At 49.3% G+C, this 18,974-nt stretch overlaps 3 non-coding genes across 3 annotated transcripts; all 3 read left to right on the forward strand.

Moving 5' to 3' along the window:
* Positions 1-15,705: 15,705 nt before the first annotated feature.
* On the forward strand, positions 15,706-15,896 carry LOC144723780 (U2 spliceosomal RNA). The gene has a single exon (XR_013586305.1). It is a non-coding gene; the product is annotated as a U2 spliceosomal RNA (small nuclear RNA).
* A 1,058-nt stretch (positions 15,897-16,954) lies between these two features.
* On the forward strand, positions 16,955-17,145 carry LOC144723781 (U2 spliceosomal RNA). Its single transcript, XR_013586306.1, has one exon. It is a non-coding gene; the product is annotated as a U2 spliceosomal RNA (small nuclear RNA).
* A 1,057-nt stretch (positions 17,146-18,202) lies between these two features.
* LOC144723822 (U2 spliceosomal RNA) lies at positions 18,203-18,393 on the forward strand. Its single transcript, XR_013586348.1, has one exon. It is a non-coding gene; the product is annotated as a U2 spliceosomal RNA (small nuclear RNA).
* The last annotated feature ends 581 nt before the right edge of the window (positions 18,394-18,974 follow it).

The following is an 18,974-nucleotide window of genomic DNA, read 5'->3' on the forward strand; positions in this document are numbered from 1 at the left end:
GCTGCGGGCAAACGATTTCCATGATGGAATTCCTTTGCCCGTAAATGTGCATTTGATTTTAATCTGGGTTGGGGGGTCTCTCTCCCTTGGGGGCGCGGGGGATCGTCCCGTTTCTGACACCAATATGTGGGGGCCGTTGGCCCCTGGGGTCCCTCCCGCCTGCATCCCCTATTCCGTTTACGTTACCGCACCTCCCTATTACCCGCTACGGTTTCGCCGGCATTCGAACGCGACGCCCCTACTGTTACAGCCTCGCGCCGCGCTCCCACGCTGCGAGCATACGTGCGCACAGCATCATCAATCAAACGCCACACTCCCCCTCTTTACACCGCTACGTACAGCTCTCGCACACTGCGAGCGTGTGCCCGTCTATAGCCCTGTGCGGCACTCGCCTCCACGTCAAATAACCACGTTACCAATGCGCATCCGTATCCGACACGTAACGAACGTATGCGCACTCACGCACACAGCTCTCCGCGGCACTCACTCACCACTGAATACTCGCGTTATGATCGCGCACCTGAATCACACACGGAGTGAACACACGCGACACCCACTCTCGCACCGCTCTACGCAGCGCTCCCCCGAGGCGAGCCGCAGCACTACAGAACCACTGTGTACACACGCTCACCCCCGCACGCTCACACTGCTCAACAAGATCACGCGAGGCCACGCTTCGTTATTAATGATTTATTATCTGCTACCTGGTAATTGATGTTAAATCAGTGAGTCGACGAGGCCGGCCTATTCTACCACCCCTGAATCTATTCTCTATTTATCGGCTTTGATTTCAATTCACCTTCGTACTCACTGTTAGGTGCTCACGGCGGTCCGTTGATCTCCTCCTCGCAGCGTACCGCGGTGCATCTCACGGACGTCCGGGTCGCTGGGCTGGAGCTCGTGGTGTCGCCTGGTGCTGGAGTGAGAGCGATTTCCCCTTTGCGCCCCTATTTATCCTCCCTACCTCAAAGGGATGCGGCTCTGAACAATGGGCTCGCGACCCTCTGGCACGCGCACGGCGGTTCCGGGCGCTTTTGATATGCTAATCAGTGTGCGGCGTGCGCGGCGTAAATCCTAATGAATCCCTTACCCTCCCTAACAATGGGGCCTGCGCGCTCAAGCGCAACCATCCCAACCTTCCGTGACTATGCGCAAGAGCCCCTGCGGTCCTGCTACTCATGCTGTCCCGTCCTTCCCCTGCTTGCCTCGTCGACGCGTGGGGGGGGGGGGGGTTGTGTGTGGGGGATGCGTCTCAACCGTGGTGGCCGAATGCCCTTCGCCGCGGCCACACCATCCTAAGGCCGGTCGCAGCGCCGCGGTGCAACGTAGCGTCGGGGGAGGCCATCCAATTCCCTGATCGCCGGAAACCGTGAGAGTTAATCCCGATAAGGGTTTTTCGGATAAAAACCGGTCGATCAGGTGTCCTCCCCTTCCAGCTCTATGGGGGGGGGGGGGATGCGTGCGGGTGTGTTCATGTGAGGTGAGGTGAGGGGGACGTGGGGTCGGCTCCGTCGCTTGGTGGTGGCGAGGCCGCAGATGGGGCGCCTGCTGAACGGCTTCGTGGTGGCGGCATCACACTTCCACAGTACTTTTTCGCTCTTGTCTTGATAAATTGACCGCAGACATAGCAAAGTGCGTCTGCCGGATGCTTGCAGCCTCTTGATGCCATCTCAGAAAAATGCAGATATGTATCCACTTAGGCAGCTGGAACTAATCTGAACTGGTGGGCGTAAGGCCCCTGTATTATACTACTATTTATGTTACTGGAAAGTTCAAGATGTTCTGGAAGTTACTCCAAGTTTACTCAGCACTGAATCTATCTGGAATGTTCTATAAAATAGGTAAATTGCTAAATATTAATGTCCTGGTTAGAAAAGCAAAGTTGGTAGGGAATAATAGCCATATTCTGTACTTTTGAGGCATAAGTAATTAGGAAATAACATTTACTACCCAGGAACAAACAAAACACATTTGTTACACAGTGTTATCAATACGGATTTACAATAGGAAGAGGCATATTCCAGTAACTGATCCCACATATGCCGACATTCGATTGTCAGGAGCCATTGAGGCTAATTATAATTCAAGAATCGTTCCACTCGATTTAGCTATCTTGTTTTTATTGTCATATTTATCCAGTCTCCTTAAGCCTGAATGTTACAATATAATTTGCATAAGTTGTAAATAACCAATTCTCACACGTACAATTAAATGATTCGTGAACATAAGCTATGCCTTTTTATTTATATTCTTATTCTTAAAACGTATCTTAATGTTGCGCTCAGCGTCATGGCACAAGCAAACCATTTAATTTGGAACTCTGGCAGAGCAGTGATTTCCCCGTGGCAGATAATCAGTAGAGCATGATATCCCAAAACTACTGCTCAAATCTTTAATTTACTTTGTATTCACACAGAGAGAAATCACTTTTCCCTGCAGCCTGCCTCCCTTACCTTGATGCAATCAGTTTTCATTGGGTCGCTGGGTACCAAGAAATCCAGGGGATAGTCGTCGCCTTGATATCTCCTGCCCAGTTCACCGTCTCTTCTTAAGCACCTCATAACACGGGCAGAGGGACCCTGAACCTCGCAAAAGAGGCACTCCACACAGCCACAACAAAAATTTGCCACTTGAGTAAACACTTTGCAAGTTAGATCTGGGGCATGAGTAGAGTAAAAGTGCATAGAATCACTCCGGCTCCACCAGCCAATCGGCTAAAACATGGATTTCGGCGCCAATTTTCATTGACGCTGCTTCTGTTACAGCAGCAGCAGCAGTTCCACTTCAGGGAGAAGAGCGAAATTGGAAGCGTATTTTACGTAACAATCCGTGTCCTAGAAGCACTACGCCTGTAGATGTCATACTAATTCGAGAATCTATTGAAATTGAGAGAAATACAAATAACTTTAACCGTTCTGACAGCTTCAGGCTTGGTGCTGTTTGGAAGCGTATTATTAAGTATTATTAAGTAACTTGGTTGTTTGGGGGCTCCTATGGCGCCCCTCAAAAGCATTTACGGCCTTCAGCCAGGAAAGTCACAAAATGTGCACACGAACGACGCATTAACGCAAGTACCCGATGCTCCGTTTTTAAGTTTTGAAATGATACATCTCTGAATTTTATTATGTTTTGAATTAGATAATGTTCTTGTTGTTCTTTCGGTAAAGCCAAGTAGAAGGTAAATAATAAAATAATAAAAATAAAACATAATAAAAAATTCTCAAGACGTTTCAGGTTTTTTCTTATTTCCCTTCTACGTGACTTTACCGAAAGAACCAAGAAGATGAATCCCTGCAGTCACGAAAGCTTTAAATCGAAAATTAGATAATGTTATTTCTTCATTATAAGCTTATATCATTTAACATCTGGGAGGCTTCATTGAAAACGACATTTCGTGTGAATTTTCTCTCGTCGTTAAGTAGATGTCCTTGCTGGGGGATCGGTTCGATGCGGACTTTCACCTGTTTGGGATTGCGGGATCGAGATAAGGATACATTAATCTGGCCGTGCGAGAAGACAGCCGTCTGCAGATCAATTCCAACGTAATCGAACGTCTGTCCCTGCGCCTCCGTCGTTCATGCACGGGGCGCGTAGGTTTGCAGCGCCCCCTGCATGAAAACGACGGGAAGTGCAGCGTTCATCACAGATAAAGTTGGCGTTTATATATATGGATATGCCTTACCATTGTATGTCTTCTAAAGGCATCACATTCTGATTAGCTGTGATTAAGCGATCTGTTCTAGAAAACCTTCCTGCGGAGGGAGCTGGTAGGAACGTTGGGCTGCTCGGTCAATGGCCAGGGTCAACGGCGGCGTGGTGTATTCCGCAAATATGCTCGACTGTGAGGGCGGGCACAAGCCGGCGTGAGTAGGTTAAACGTTGAGTTTTATTAGGGCACCACGGGGTGACCAGCCCTTCCCCACCCTCCCCACCCAGCCCCTCCCCACCCAGCCCCTCCCCACCCTCCCCTCCCCACCCAGCTCCACCCTCCCCACCCAGCCCCTCCCCACCCAGCCCCTCCCTCCCCACCCAGCCCCTCCCTGCACGACGGACACAATAATTCCCTGTGGGCTGGTGTAACCAGGAGGTTCCTACCAGCATTAACATAATGTATTGTTATCTAATTACAATAAGCCCCCGCTCTGCTCTCTGCACCTGATTGGCTCACAGTGACGACGACGTCATCATCTCGCTCTATTTAAGACCAGAAGCAGGTAGCGCTCTTCACAAGTCTGCAAAAGTTCGTCAGATGGTGACTGATTGGCACGTTTCGGTTACGTGACAAACCTGGCGAATTGGCTGCGTCGGTTGGTGGTGGTGGGTTAACAACACATTTATACTTACGCGATTTAACTCACAACGACCTTTATTATCAGCGATGTAAATGACGTGGAGCCGTGGCTACGAATAGACCCCGTATCGCTGGCTTCGTCGTGCGCTTATCAAGTTCAAGTTCATGTATTAGGTATAGCCCTGTGAGCCATTCGGCTCTTGAATCGGGTGCAACCGCAACAAACAAAAACAAACATGAACAAAAAACATCTTAAAGTGAATATGTGACTAAGTGCAAACAGAAAATCCAAGAAAAGACAGCAAAATATTGCAGAAAAAAAATCACCGTACACCAACGCTGTGTGCAAAAATCCCAGTGGGATGCAAGTCAAACAACCAACAACAACCACAAGACAACTTAGATTAAGGCCATCAGTCTAACTCTGTACTACAACAAACAAACATGGCTAAACCAATACACTTTTCGAAATCACCAAAATAAAGCCATGAAAGCAATGAAACAGTGATCATAGGAACTGACGGAATTTTCACTGTGCCACCGGTCTAGCCCAATGTGTGTGCAGCATGTACATAGGGTGGGGAGCGGTAGTGTAGCGGTTAGCGCGTTTCACTATTTTCCCGGCGTACCGAGTTAGATTCTTGCTCGCGGCCAACACAGGTGACGATTAAATGAACCGGTCCTAGGCCTCCCCCCTAGGTCGACTCGGCCTCAAATGAGTACCTGGTGCGGTGTGTAAATAGCGCCACTGTGGAGACAAAGGCGGTCGGGCGTGGTTGCTGGCCACCCACTCGTGTTGCCACAGTGACGACCTTTAGAGGTGTTACTCGCTAACAACACTTGCCTCAACAATGTTAAGGCTACACGGGGGATCTTTGCATAGTGTCATACTATTTTAACAGAAAGCATCGCTAGATGCTGTATTGTTTAGGGAAAGCTGCGTAATAGAAAATAAAAGCGTAGGAAATGAGGAACTGCAATCTTGTCGCGCGGTGAAATTACTCGCAACTATTTACAAATGCAATTACTTTTATTGCAGTTAGTGTTGCTGCTGCGTTGGCAGTGGTTGCACAAACACAACAAAAAACTCGAGGCATTCGTGAATAGCACCGTACTCATGATATGAACAATATACAAATATGCTCGGGTTTAGGCAATGGCCTTTTCGTGATGGTACAGAACTGGATTTTTGTAACGTAACAATGGGAATTCACGGTCAAAATCAAATTGGGGATACATTGTGGATATTTGAGTTTATTTTGTGACCCCCAAAGGAGCGCGGACGTGACCATAATATGTGCTAAACTTCGCACAGAAGAAACGCGTGTGGTAATGGGGAATGTTCTCAATAAAGGAACATGCAAATCTGATTTCACGCTCGAGTGAAAACGCCCAAACTTGTACAAGGGAGCCTGGAGTTGGAAGGAACCAGTTGATCCATCATGGGGAGCAGGTGCATTGATTATAATTTTCCGAACAGGGACTTTGGCACGCATTTGAGGGTTTCTTTGAACAAAGGGAAATTAAAGGCAATGGTAATTATGTCGTATGGGCATGCTTTTCCAATTGAATGGGAAAAGTTGAGTGAGCATGTGTTTTTTTTTATTTGTGCAGGCGTACTGCTCCGATTAAGAAAAGACAAAGGAAGCATGTGGCAATTTAATTAACTCGAAGGCCACTAACACCCCCCCACCCCCTTCAGTCTGTATGTAAAAACCCAGGTAGAATAGGTAGAAGAAGCAGCATGATATTGGGTCACAAGCAGTCGCTGCTGTCCATGTGTGCAGGAGATAGCGGATTCTTGTGATGCCGCAGCGACGAATCCGCTCTGCGGGTGCGCCTGTGATGCCGCAGCAGCGAAACCATTCTGCGGGCGCCCCACCTACGACCCCACCACCACCAAGCAACGGGGCCGACGCTGCTCCCCCCTCACCACCCCCCACATAAACACATACTCACACACCCCCACATAGAGCCCCGAGGGGATGTCACCTGGCCGACAGGTTTTCACCCAGGAGCCCTCTCATGGGGATAATCTTCACAGTTTCCTGCGGCCAGGGAATTGGGCGATCTTCCCCGATGCTAACTCGCACCGCGGCGCCGTGACTTGGGTTGTAATTACACGGTCATGATGGGGCTGCCCAGCCACCGCGGGTAGAAAACACACACGACACACATGGGCCAGCAGGCAGGTGGGGGGGAGGGGCGGAGCCACGAACGGCGGGAAAATAGGACCGGCCCTCTGGTAGGACAAATGTGCTTGTGCACCAATGCTGCAGCCCCGGGGTCGTCCCTTTAATGTAGAAGGCAAAATGCGGACGTCGGTGAGAGCAACGGTACGTGGCGGGAAATCCGAGCGATCTGATTGGCCGGGAAGGCCAGCGGATCAGTGGCGAATTTCCTTTAAAGTAAGTAACAATAAAAGGCAAGCGAAGGTAGAGAGCAGGCAGTCGTGTTCTTCTCAAGTCAGTCGACTCTCCAGACCAGCAACTTAAACGTCCGTGTGACGAGTCGAAGTGCTGTGAGGACGGGCCCACCGGAGCGTCAAACCGTGAGTACGAGAGAGAGGGAGATAGTGAATAGCATAGGAACCCCTTGAGAGGGTAATTCGAAGTAAGCCGGGCGAATTGGGTTCAGATTGTCGAGAGACAGAGTGGTTTCCTCGCCGATTTCAGCTCCGAGCCACGTAGAGGGTAATCTCAGTCACACGGGGAATAAAACCATTAAACCGGTTCGTGTGTTTTCTGCGAAGTGTGGAGAGAGTGGTAACGTGGTGTGTGTATGGGCGTACGTAAAGAGCGTGTGCGTATTCAGTGATAAAACAACCACGCGTCGGGGCCATTGTTTGTGCGCGAGGGCGTATTTACCCACTTTTTTGCGCTCGCCCATGCGTGTTCACTCGGGGCTTAACACGCATATGTAGGGGCCGCTGGCCCCCGGGTCCCCTCCCTGTGGGGGGCTGGCCAGAGGGGGCCCGCCGTTTCCAGATCCCTCACTCGCGTGAGAGCTGCTGCTGCTGTGCTCCTCGCTCGCGGGAGAAGGGCTGCCGCTCGCCGGCTCCCCTCCCTGCGCCGCACCCCCGCGAGTCCGCGAATCCTGCCTGTGAGGCATAGCTCAGGGCTGGCACACGGCTGCTTGAAATCACCGTCACTTCTCAGCCAATCAAACGCGACGTCTTCGCTCACATAACCCCGCGCACCAATCACACGCGCTGAACGGGGGGGTCAGAGGTCGGAGGGCAGTGACGTCGCTCGTACACGCGCGGCCACCGTGGGCGGATAATAGCGCTCGTTTAAAGGGCCGTGGGGGCGGGTGTTCGCGGTGGGTGTGAGCCCGCACGCAGCACGGGTATCCGCAGCTACAGAATGAAGCGTGCACCCGCGGAAGCACCGACCACATACGTTACGGCGAGCGCACACACACCACCACGCACTTTCCTCGCGCTCGGAAAAATCACACGAGGCTGTTTATCGATCGCTAACGATTTATTTCCGGAGCGTCTGCGAGTTACTCTCCCCGAATCAGTTGGAATCAGCACCCAGTAGGGTGCTCTTCTCTTCCCGCAGGGCCGCTTCCACCGCTGCTGGGTCCACCTCAGCTACTCGTCGTCCAGGCCCGGGAAGGCGCAGCCGACGTCCTCTTGGATCTGCCCGATCGGGGCGGGGTGGTCCGTCGGGTCCCGAGTTGTGGGCTCCGCGATCGCCGGGCGGTCCACTGGGTCCCTGGCTCCCTCTGTGGGGGTCTCTGTGGCGCATACCGCACTCTCTCTCACCGGGGGGGGGGGGGGGGGTTAGTTTCCGCGGCTTCCTAGGGGTCCGTTGCCTGCCGGCAGCGTCCCCCCGTGAAGCACGGGCAGGCTTCCTCCGCCCTTGTCTCGGCACACACCGCGGACGGCTTATCGAGGTGACCCGGGTCACGCAATAGTTCAGCTCGGCCCCGCTCAGGGTCCGGCTGGCGTACGTGATAACCAGCTCCGTCCCATCCTGCACCTGCGACAACACCGCGCCCAGCCCGCTGCTGCAGGAGTCGGTTTCCAAAATAAAATCGGTGGTGAAATCGGGGTACTTAGGGGAAGTGAGTTGGTTGAGGGGGCGTGCAATCTCGCTGAAGCCCTTTACAAATCGACGATAATAGGTGGCGAGCCCCAAGAATGATCTGATCTCCGTCAGGTTCCTTGGCCGGGGCCAATCCACTACAGCGCGTACCTTCTCCGGATTGGTGCACACCCCTGCCTCGCTGACACGGTGTCTGAGGTACCCCACCTCGCGCTGTGCAATATAACACACGGCTTGAGCTTGACATGGGCCGCTCGCAGTCGCTGGAACACCTCCCGTAACCTGGACCAGTGCTCAGACAGAGATCTACTGAACACTATCACATCATCCAGGTAAATCAGGCACTGTTCCCACTGCAAACCCCGCATCACCAACTCCATTAGCTGCTGGAACGTCGCGGGCGCGTTGGTGAGTCCGAATGGGAGTACTCAAAACTCGAATAGTCCCATCGGGGTGGTGAATGCGGTTTTTGGCCGATTCTCCTCCGCCATCTCCACCTGCCACTACCCGGACGCGAGATCGAGGGTGGAAAAATAACGTGCTCCGGCGAGGCTGTCAAAGGTGTCGTCGATGCGGGGTATGGGGAAGGCGTCGCCGAGGGTGACCGCGTTCAATTTACGGTAATCGACGCAAAACCGGGTTGACCCATCCTTTTTCGTTACTAATACCACCGGGGCTGACCAGGGGCTCGCCGAGGGCTGGATTATGTTATCACAGAGCATGTCCCCGACCGCCTCTTTGATCTGGGCTCGTTCGGGTGCACCCACTCGGTATGCGGGGATTTTGATGGGTCGGGCTGAACGGGTGTCAATTTGGTGCTTAACGAGGTCTGTCCGACCCACGTCCGAGTCGTGTTCGCTGAACACGTCGGCGTACTTCCGCAGTAACCCGCGTAGCTGATCGGCCTCCCCCTTGGGTAAATCTGCCCAAGGTACGTGTAACGTGTCAAGCAGGGGGACGACCTCGGCTCGGGGAGTCGGGCCAACTCGCCAGGCCAGGTCCTAGTTGTCCTCGGGGTGACCGGGGTCCTCAGCCCAGTGCAAACACCGAGTCGTCAGAGTGTCGCGCGTGCAGGGGGGTGTACGGTGGCTATCGTGGTGCGCCGTCACAGTATTGTCGGGGTACTGTGGGGGTTAAACACCCGCATAAACAATCGGCCCCCATCTGCGTTTACCAGCGTGGCTGACCCCACAACCCCGTACCGTTTCACTAACTCCGGGTGAGGAGTTAGCATTGCCTCACCCAATGGTCAGTGCACGGGGTCAGTGGAGGGTGTTGCCACCGGCACCAGCATCTCGGCGAGTGGCCCGATGGTGACGGCTGTCACCAGGGTAGCGGCCACAGGTGTGAAGAGGGGGCGATTCGGCTCTCGTCCCAGGAACAGAATCCGCTCCCCGCTGCCCTCCATGGTGGCGCATCGTTAGTGGGGCTGCACGTTGAGCCCCAACTTTTCGAGGAGGTCGGTACCTGCAATACACTCGTGACACAACACACTCGAGACTTAGAACTCCTGGGTGCACACCTGCTGTCCTATGCGGACCTCCAGGGTGGCCCTCCCCAGTAGCCCCATCGCGGCTCTGCTCGCCGTGTGCAGTGCGCAGTCCGGGGCCTGTAGGTGGCTCACGTCGACCCCGATCATGCTGCAGTGCGCCACGCTCACGAGCGAGGCCACCGCCCCCATGTCCAGCAGGATCCGGGTACGCTGCCCGTTGACCTGCCCTTCCACCAGCGACGTGGCCCCCATGATTCCCGCCACCAGCTCCCGCAGCCAGTCGCCATGAGTCACCACGCCCTTGGGTGTTGTTGCTGGGGTCTGTGTAGAGGTTACTCGCTCGCCATTATTCTCAATATCGCCTATTTGTGTCGGGACCGAGTCGATTACACCCCTAGTTGGTCCACTCTCTAGGGGGCGTTGCGGTTTAACCCTTGCGCATGCCTAGCACGGGCGATCTGAGGACAGTCTCTCACGAGATGTCCTCGACGGTCGCACATGTAGTACGCTCTGGGAAGGGTGGCGGCTCCGTAGTGGGCTCCCTGCCAACTTCCTCTCCCCCCAGTACGCCGCTGCCCAGACTCTGCTTCTAGTCGGGCTACCCTTCCAGTTAACCCTCCTACCGTGGAGCGTAGCTCCCCCACCTCGGACTGGATGGTCTCAATGGTAGACTGTAATTTGGTTATGTGGCCGCATACTTGGGTCACTTCCCCGCCCACTCGGGTCACCTTATCGTCCATCCCCCCGATGCCGGCCTGTATCCCGGCTACCCATCCCGGGGTTGTCTCGCGTGGTTTCTGGGGCTCCCTTGCCCGTCCCCTTATCGTGTTGGCGAGCTCCTACTCATCCTCGTCTGGGAGCAGGCTCGCGATGGTGCACTCCCATCCCGACCCAGGGTATCAAAGGGGAGGCCTGCACTACCCACTTTGGGCTTCCACCACACGGTGTGAGCTAGATATCTGAGGAGTTTGTCTGTGGCTAGCGCGTCAATGACCTTTGTCGCGAACTCTGGATGGGCGATCCGGGTCAACGATCGCACGTCCTCGGCGTAGTCTCGAAAGTTCTCGCCGGGTTGGCGGCGGCGTGCCTCTAAGGCTGTTTTCGCCCGTCTCACGTTGCGAGTGCCGAAGCGTAGGTCTAGACGGCGCATTAACTCCTCTAGTTGGGTTTGCACGCTTTCGGGCAGCGCCTCTATGAAGTCAGCTGCCCGCCCATCCAGATTCATAGTGAGTTGCCGTAACGCCTGCGCGTTCGTCCAGACATTAAGCTCCTTAGCCCCTGTGATGTTGCGGGAAAACCCTTTCCATGTAGGGGTCCCCTGGCCGGTGAACACATGCCTTACCTTTGCGTGGAGTAACGCACTGCTCTCCCGTGAAGATGTGGGCGCCGATTAATTAATTGCTCCCGAACGGCTGCGACGGCCAATAAAACAATATTACGTAATTCAATTACGTGGTGCTGCTGGTGGTGGTCGCCGCGTGTGTGGAGCTGCGCCGCGAGGTGCGTGGGCACACACGTGCCGCGGTTGTTGCAGTTGTAGTGGTGGCGGTGATTGTGGTGGTGGTTATTGTGGGTAGTTGTATAGCCAGTGGGCTTGTGCTGCGCCGCGGCCGCGCACCCTCACGCTGCTATTTTTAGCGCGTGCACGTGGAGGGCCAATAGGCGCGGGTGGCTGCATGTACCCGAGGGTGGGCAGCGGCGTGCACGGGCACGCGTGTGCCAGGAGCCTCACCCGAGCATTTGGGGGAGAGTGCACGCGGGGAGTGTGGGTGAATGACCCGAGGTGGCCGAGAGCCAGCCAAGAGTTATGTTTCACAGAGGGGAAGCAGCAGCAGCGGGGAGAGAAGAGGAGGAAGGGGGAGAGGAATCAGGGGGCAGCAGCCATAACAAAAGACCCAACGAATAATCGCACAATAATCTTCTTGGTTCTTTCGGTAAAGTCACGTAGAAGGGAAGTAATAAAATAATAAAAATAAAACATAATAAAATGAAATAATTCTCACGACGTTTCGGCTACAACGCAAGCAGCCGTCTTCAGGTGAAGAATGAGACACTACCAAGCTAGGAGCTTATATATAAACTCTGTTGGAGGTGGAAGAGCGCCTTAACAAAAAGGAATGTGCATATGAAGAGGAATTTAGCATATTCATGGAAAATGCGTAGGAGGTGGGCGGGGGGGGGGTTTCAAAGGCATATTATGCCCATGCATTATGCAGGATCAACAGCACCAAGGGGGGGTGCAGGGAGTAGCATTAACAAAGGAAAGGAATGTTATTGATATGTAGCTGCAGTTACTAAACAACCACGTAGAAAACTAAAGTATAAACTACATAAAAAACTAAAATATAAACTGCATAGCACCATCAGTATACTTACTATACTCTACAATAAGCTGAGTTACTAACAGCAAGTAATACATTACAATTCTACGTCGTAAAAATTATATAATATGCTTCCATCTAAACTTTATTCTCTTACATCACACGAGCATATACCGTACTATATACTGCCATAGATAAACCCAACATTAAATTACATACTGTATTACTATAAACCACCTTATACATTTCAACATAACACTATGTATTATTCTACCCACCCTAATGTGTATCGAAATGGTTTATTACGTCATTCCAATGATTGCTAAGCCAGAATCCATCTTCTCGGTTAAAATTGTCTCTGTGTTTGTATATGTGGATCGCCTCATGAACGAATCTCTCATGATAGCCAGATGGCTTGCAGAGAACCTCTGTCTTGGAGAAGTCAATGTCATGTGAGCCCACTGAGTTGTAACAGTGATCTGCCACGGCTGAGGTGTTTGTCCTACCGTGTTTCAGGTCAGCTTTATGTTCACGGATGCGGTCCGAGACATGTCGTTTGGTTTCCCCAATGTAGCTGCTACCACAGAGGCAACTTAGTTTGTAGACACCAGGGTACTGTATGTCTGGAACCACATCTTTTACAGACGGTAACAGATCACGGATTTTATGTACTGTATTGAATCGGACCTGGATCTTGTGTTTAATCAGGATTTTGGAGATCTTTTTTGTGACCCCAGCAATGTAGGGTAAGGTGATGGTCTTGAAAGGCTCCTCAACAGGATCCTTCTTGATGGTTGGAGTGATGGCTTTGCGGATTGTGTAGTCGGAGTAACCATTAGCCTTAAGAGCTTGGCGTACGTGTTTGAGGTCACTGGAAATGTGTTCATGGTCGGAGATGCATTGGGCTCTATGATATAGAGTCTTGATGAGAGAATTCTTCTGGGATGGATGGTGGTGGGAATCCGGTTTTAGATAAGCATCCGTATGGGTGGTTTTCCTGTAGACAGAGTGGCTCATTAAACCATCAGGTCTCCTTTTGATTAGGACATCCAAAAAGGGTAGCTTGCCATCATTTTCGACTTCCATGGTGAATCTGATGGCTGGGTGTATGGAATTGATGTGGTCGAGAAATTGGTCTAGAGCAGGCCGGCCATGTGGCCAGATGACAAAAGTGTCGTCTACGTACCTCTTCCTTAAGGTCGGACGTAGAGTGGCAGTCTAGATGGCATCCGTCTCAAATTTCTCCATGAAGATGTTGGCTACAACCGGAGATAGGGATAGTCTGAAATTCTACGGCCTTTCACTGGAAAAACCACCTCTGCAGTACTAAACTCTACTGACCTGGTATCGACAATCAAGGGGATTGCCCTGTCCCCAGACGACCTGCTTGTCAGTTTTGATGTGGTTTCCTTATTCACCAAGGTTCCTGTACCTGACACCATCGCAATCATTGAAGACTTGGTTCATCAAGGACTGAATGCTGGGGTACCCCCCCTGGTGAGACACTGCTTAACCAATACATACTTCACTTGGAATGAAACTTTCTACAAGCAAATTGAGGGCACCCCAATGGGCTCCCCCCTATCTCCGGTTGTAGCCAACATCTTCATGGAGAAATTTGAGACGGACGCCATCCAGACTGCCACTCTACGTCCGACCTTATGGAAGAGGTACGTAGACGACACTTTTGTCATCTGGCCACATGGCCGGCCTGCTCTAGACCAATTTCTCGACCACATCAATTCCATACACCCAGCCATCAGATTCACCATGGAAGTCGAAAATGATGGCAAGCTACCCCTTTTTGGATGTCCTAATCAAAAGGAGACCTGATGGTTTAATGAGCCACTCTGTCTACAGGAAAACCACCCATACGGATGCTTATCTAAAACCGGATTCCCACCACCATCCATCCCAGAAGAATTCTCTCATCAAGACTCTATATCATAGAGCCCAATGCATCTCCGACCATGAACACATTTCCAGTGAACTCAAACACGTACGCCAAGCTCTTAAGGCTAATGGTTACTCCGACTACACAATCCGCAAAGCCATCACTCCAACCATCAAGAAGGATCCTGTTGAGGAGCCTTTCAAGACCATCACCTTACCCTACATTGCTGGGATCACAAAAAAGATCTCCAAAATCCTGATTAAACACAAGATCCAGGTCCGATTCAATACAGTACATAAAATCCGTGATCTGTTACCGTCTGTAAAAGATGTGGTTCCAGACATACAGTACCCTGGTGTCTACAAACTAAGTTGCCTCTGTGGTAGCAGTTACATTGGGGAAACCAAACGACATGTCTCGGACCGCATTCGTGAACATAAAGCTGACCTGAAACACGGTAGGACAAACACTTCAGCCGTGGCAGATCACTGTTACAACTCAGTGGGCTCACATGACATTGACTTCTCCAAGACAGAGGTTCTCTGCAAGCCATCTGGCTATCATGAGAGATTCGTTCATGAGGCGATCCACATATACAAACACAGAGACAATTTTAACCGAGAAGATGGATTCTGGCTTAGCAATCATTGGAAGGACGTAATAAACCATTTCGATACACATTAGGGTGGGTAGAATAATACATAGTGTTATGTTGAAATGTATAAGGTATAGGGTGGTTTATTGCAATACAGTATATAATTTAATGTTGGGTTTATCTATGGCAGTATATAGTACGGTGTATGCTCGTGTGATGTAAGAGAATAAAGTTTAGATGGAAGCATATTATATAATTTTTACGACGTAGAATTGTAATGTATTACTTGCTGTTAGTAACTCAGCTTATTGTAGAGTATAGTAAGTATACTGATGGTGCTATGCAGTTTATATTTTAGTTTTTTGTGTAGTTTATACTTTAGTTTTCTACGTGGTTGTTTAGTAACTGCAGCTACATATCAATAACATTCCTTTCCTTTGTTAATGCTACTCCCTGCACCCCCCCTTGGTGCTGTTGATCCTGCATAATGCATGGGCATAATATGCCTTTGAAACCCCCCCCGCCCACCTCCTACGCATTTTCCATGAATATGCTAAATTCCTCTTCATATGCACATTCCTTTTTGTTAAGGCGCTCTTCCACCTCCAACCCAGTTTATATATAAGCTCCTAGCTTGGTAGTGTCTCATTCTTCACCTGAAGACGGCTGCTTGCGTTGTAGCCGAAACGTCGTGAGAATTATTTCATTTTATTATGTTTTATTTTTATTATTTTATTACTTCCCTTCTACGTGACTTTACCGAAAGAACCAAGAAGATGAATCCCTGCAGTCACGAAAGCTTTAAATCGAAATTTAATCGCACAATAAGTTACTACGACCATTCCGCATGTGCCCTGGTGTAAAAAATAACGTAGGAGATTTTTTGATATTTTCTTTTAACATATCTACGTGACTTTACCAAAAGGCCCAAAGAATATGAATTCCTGAGTCACGAAAGCTTTAAGTCAGTATTTATTGTGCGAAGTAAAGGGTGGAGGCCCCATGGTGTAGAGAGAGTCTTGGCGTATGTAATCTCCACCACTGGCAAGTGTGTGTTATCGCTTCTCGGCCTTTTGGCTAAGATCAAGTGTAGTATCTGTTTTTATCAGTTTAATATCTGATACGTACCACATTGTGGTACCTTATATTAAATTTATTTTTGGGACAGGGAGATGGAATAGGGGCTTGCTCCGTCCACTCCGAGCATCAACCCGGTATTGCAGTTTCTCCGGGAATGGTGCACCTCCCTGCTGGGGGAGGGATATCATCAAACAAAAGTAGACTATGTTGGGTTTGCAAACCCCATTTCCGCTGTTTGTCCGTAATTGGGTGCGTTCTCTCCTGTTTTGTTACCAGTCCCCTCCATCTTCTCATTTGTGCCCTGGATAGCTGTCAAATTTCAAAAATCTATCAAACTCTTTTCACAGGTATCCAGTCGGTGTGGGTCAAGAAGTAATATGTCATATGCACATGCACTTTATATACAAACAGTTTGTTTTATCCTGTACTGCTCTGTTTGTTACGTCTTCATAACGCAGTATTGCCCATAATTCCGTAATTTACCTATCTTAGTCTATCTTGCTTCATGTGCTATGTAGAAAGGCCTTAGGCTGAAATTTTACTATACCTTCCTTTAGTGACAGTGTTTATTAACGAACGATATTTTTTCGATAGTTTTTTTTCATTCATATGTATTGGTCGTACAATTTGTATTATTATATTAGCATTTTCAGATTCTAATTCTCTGAATCAATTACACTTGCACCTAAGAACTTGCTCGTTTGTTGGCAGAAACAAACTCGGTTTAATTATTTCTGGGTGTGCCAAAGCTTTTTGCAGAAATTGAGATTTTGTCCCGGTTTCAAATATGAATGGCCGTGTGCGTGACTGATGCTTGTTTAATATTCCGTATCTCTTAACACCATGGCACATGCGGAATGGGCGTGATAACTTGTGCGCATATTCTTTGGTAAAGTCACGTAAAGTATTTTTTTGTAATTTTTGTTATTTTCTTTGAACCTATCTATGTGACTTTACCGAAAGACCCAAATAATATTCGCACAATAAGTTACCACGACCATTCCGCATGTGCCATGGTGTTAGAAATAACAAAGTAGTTTTTTGTAATTTTTTGATATTTTCTTTGAACCTATCTACATGACTTTACCGAAAGGCCCAAAGAATATTACTTCCTGCAGTCACGAAAGCTTTAAGTCGGTATTTATTGTGCGAAGTAACGGGTGGAGGCCCCATGGTGTAGAGAGAGTTTTAGCGTATGTAATCTCCACCACTGGCAAGTGTGTGTTATCGCTTCTCGGCCTTTTGGCTAAGATCAAGTGTAGTATCTGTTTTTATCAGTTTAATATCTGATACGTACCACATTGTGGTACCTTATATTAAATTTATTTTTGGGACAGGGAGATGGAATAGGGGCTTGCTCCGTCCACTCCGAGCATCAACCCGGTATTGCAGTTTCTCCGGGAATGGTGCACCTCCCTGCTGGGGGAGGGATATCATCAAACAAAAGTAGACTATGTTGGGTTTGCAAACCCCATTTCCGCTGTTTGTCCGTAATTGGGTGCGTTCTCTCCTGTTTTGTTACCAGTCCCCTCCATCTTCTCATTTGTGCCCTGGATAGCTGTCAAATTTCAAAAATCTATCAAACTCTTTTCACAGGTATCCAGTCGGTGTGGGTCAAGAAGTAATATGTCATATGCACATGCACTTATATACAAACAGTTTGTTTTATCCTGTACTGCTCTGTTTGTTACGTCTTCATAACGCAGTATTGCCCATAATTCCGTAATTTACCTATCTTAGTCTATCTTGCTTCATGTGCTATGTAGAAAGGCCTTAGGCTGAAATTTTACTATACCTTCCTTTAGTGACAGTGTTTATTAACGAACGATATTTTTTCGATAGTTTTTTTTCATTCATATGTATTGGTCGTACAATTTGTATTATTATATTAGCATTTTCAGATTCTAATTCTCTGAATCAATTACACTTGCACCTAAGAACTTGCTCGTTTGTTGGCAGAAACAAACTCGGTTTAATTATTTCTGGGTGTGCCAAAGCTTTTTGCAGAAATTGAGATTTTGTCCCGGTTTCAAATATGAATGGCCGTGTGCGTGACTGATGCTTGTTTAATATTCCGTATCTCTTAACACCATGGCACATGCGGAATGGGCGTGATAACTTGTGCGCATATTCTTTGGTAAAGTCACGTAAAGTATTTTTTTGTAATTTTTGTTATTTTCTTTGAACCTATCTATGTGACTTTACCGAAAGACCCAAATAATATTCGCACAATAAGTTACCACGACCATTCCGCATGTGCCATGGTGTTAGAAATAACAAAGTAGTTTTTTGTAATTTTTTGATATTTTCTTTGAACCTATCTACATGACTTTACCGAAAGGCCCAAAGAATATTACTTCCTGCAGTCACGAAAGCTTTAAGTCGGTATTTATTGTGCGAAGTAACGGGTGGAGGCCCCATGGTGTAGAGAGAGTTTTAGCGTATGTAATCTCCACCACTGGCAAGTGTGTGTTATCGCTTCTCGGCCTTTTGGCTAAGATCAAGTGTAGTATCTGTTTTTATCAGTTTAATATCTGATACGTACCACATTGTGGTACCTTATATTAAATTTATTTTTGGGACAGGGAGATGGAATAGGGGCTTGCTCCGTCCACTCCGCGCATCAACCAGGTATTGCAGTTTCTCCGGGAATGGTGCACCTCCCTGCTGGGGGAGGGATATCATCAAACAAAAGTAGACTATGTTGGTATTCTTAGGTTTTTTCGGTAAAGTCACGTAGGTAAAACATTAAAATTAATGAAAGTAAAATAAAATAAAAAATCACGACGTTTCGGAGGCAACACAAGTCTCCGTCATCAGGTGGGACCGTCACAGCCAGATTTGCTGCATCAAATGAGGCAATGATTCAAGATGTAATCCCTTAAAAGCAAGTTGAGGGGGGAGGAGAGGGGGGCGGAGCTCATCAGAATGTGTAGCCAATGAATGGAACGTATCGGGAGGGGGGGCGGGGCCAAAAGAATGCACGACGTGGTACACGTCGACGGCGTGGACGTGGTTGTGCGCAAGCAACTACTGCTGCACACGCCAACGCATTGGACAGAGAGGGGGAGGGGAGGCCAAAAGAGAGTGTGGTGCAAGTGTACGTGGACATGTGTGTGCACAAGCACCTGTTGATACACATGATAGAAAAGAACGAAAATGCCCATGTTTATACCAGTGCTGGCTGAACAATGAAGAGAGTACTGTTAAACACTGGAGATGTTAACACTCGGTAAAGTAAAGTAA

Source organism: Lampetra planeri, chromosome 18, assembly GCF_965212315.1.
Source record: "Lampetra planeri chromosome 18, kcLamPlan1.2.h2, whole genome shotgun sequence".
Classification (NCBI taxonomy): domain Eukaryota; kingdom Metazoa; phylum Chordata; class Hyperoartia; order Petromyzontiformes; family Petromyzontidae; genus Lampetra; species Lampetra planeri.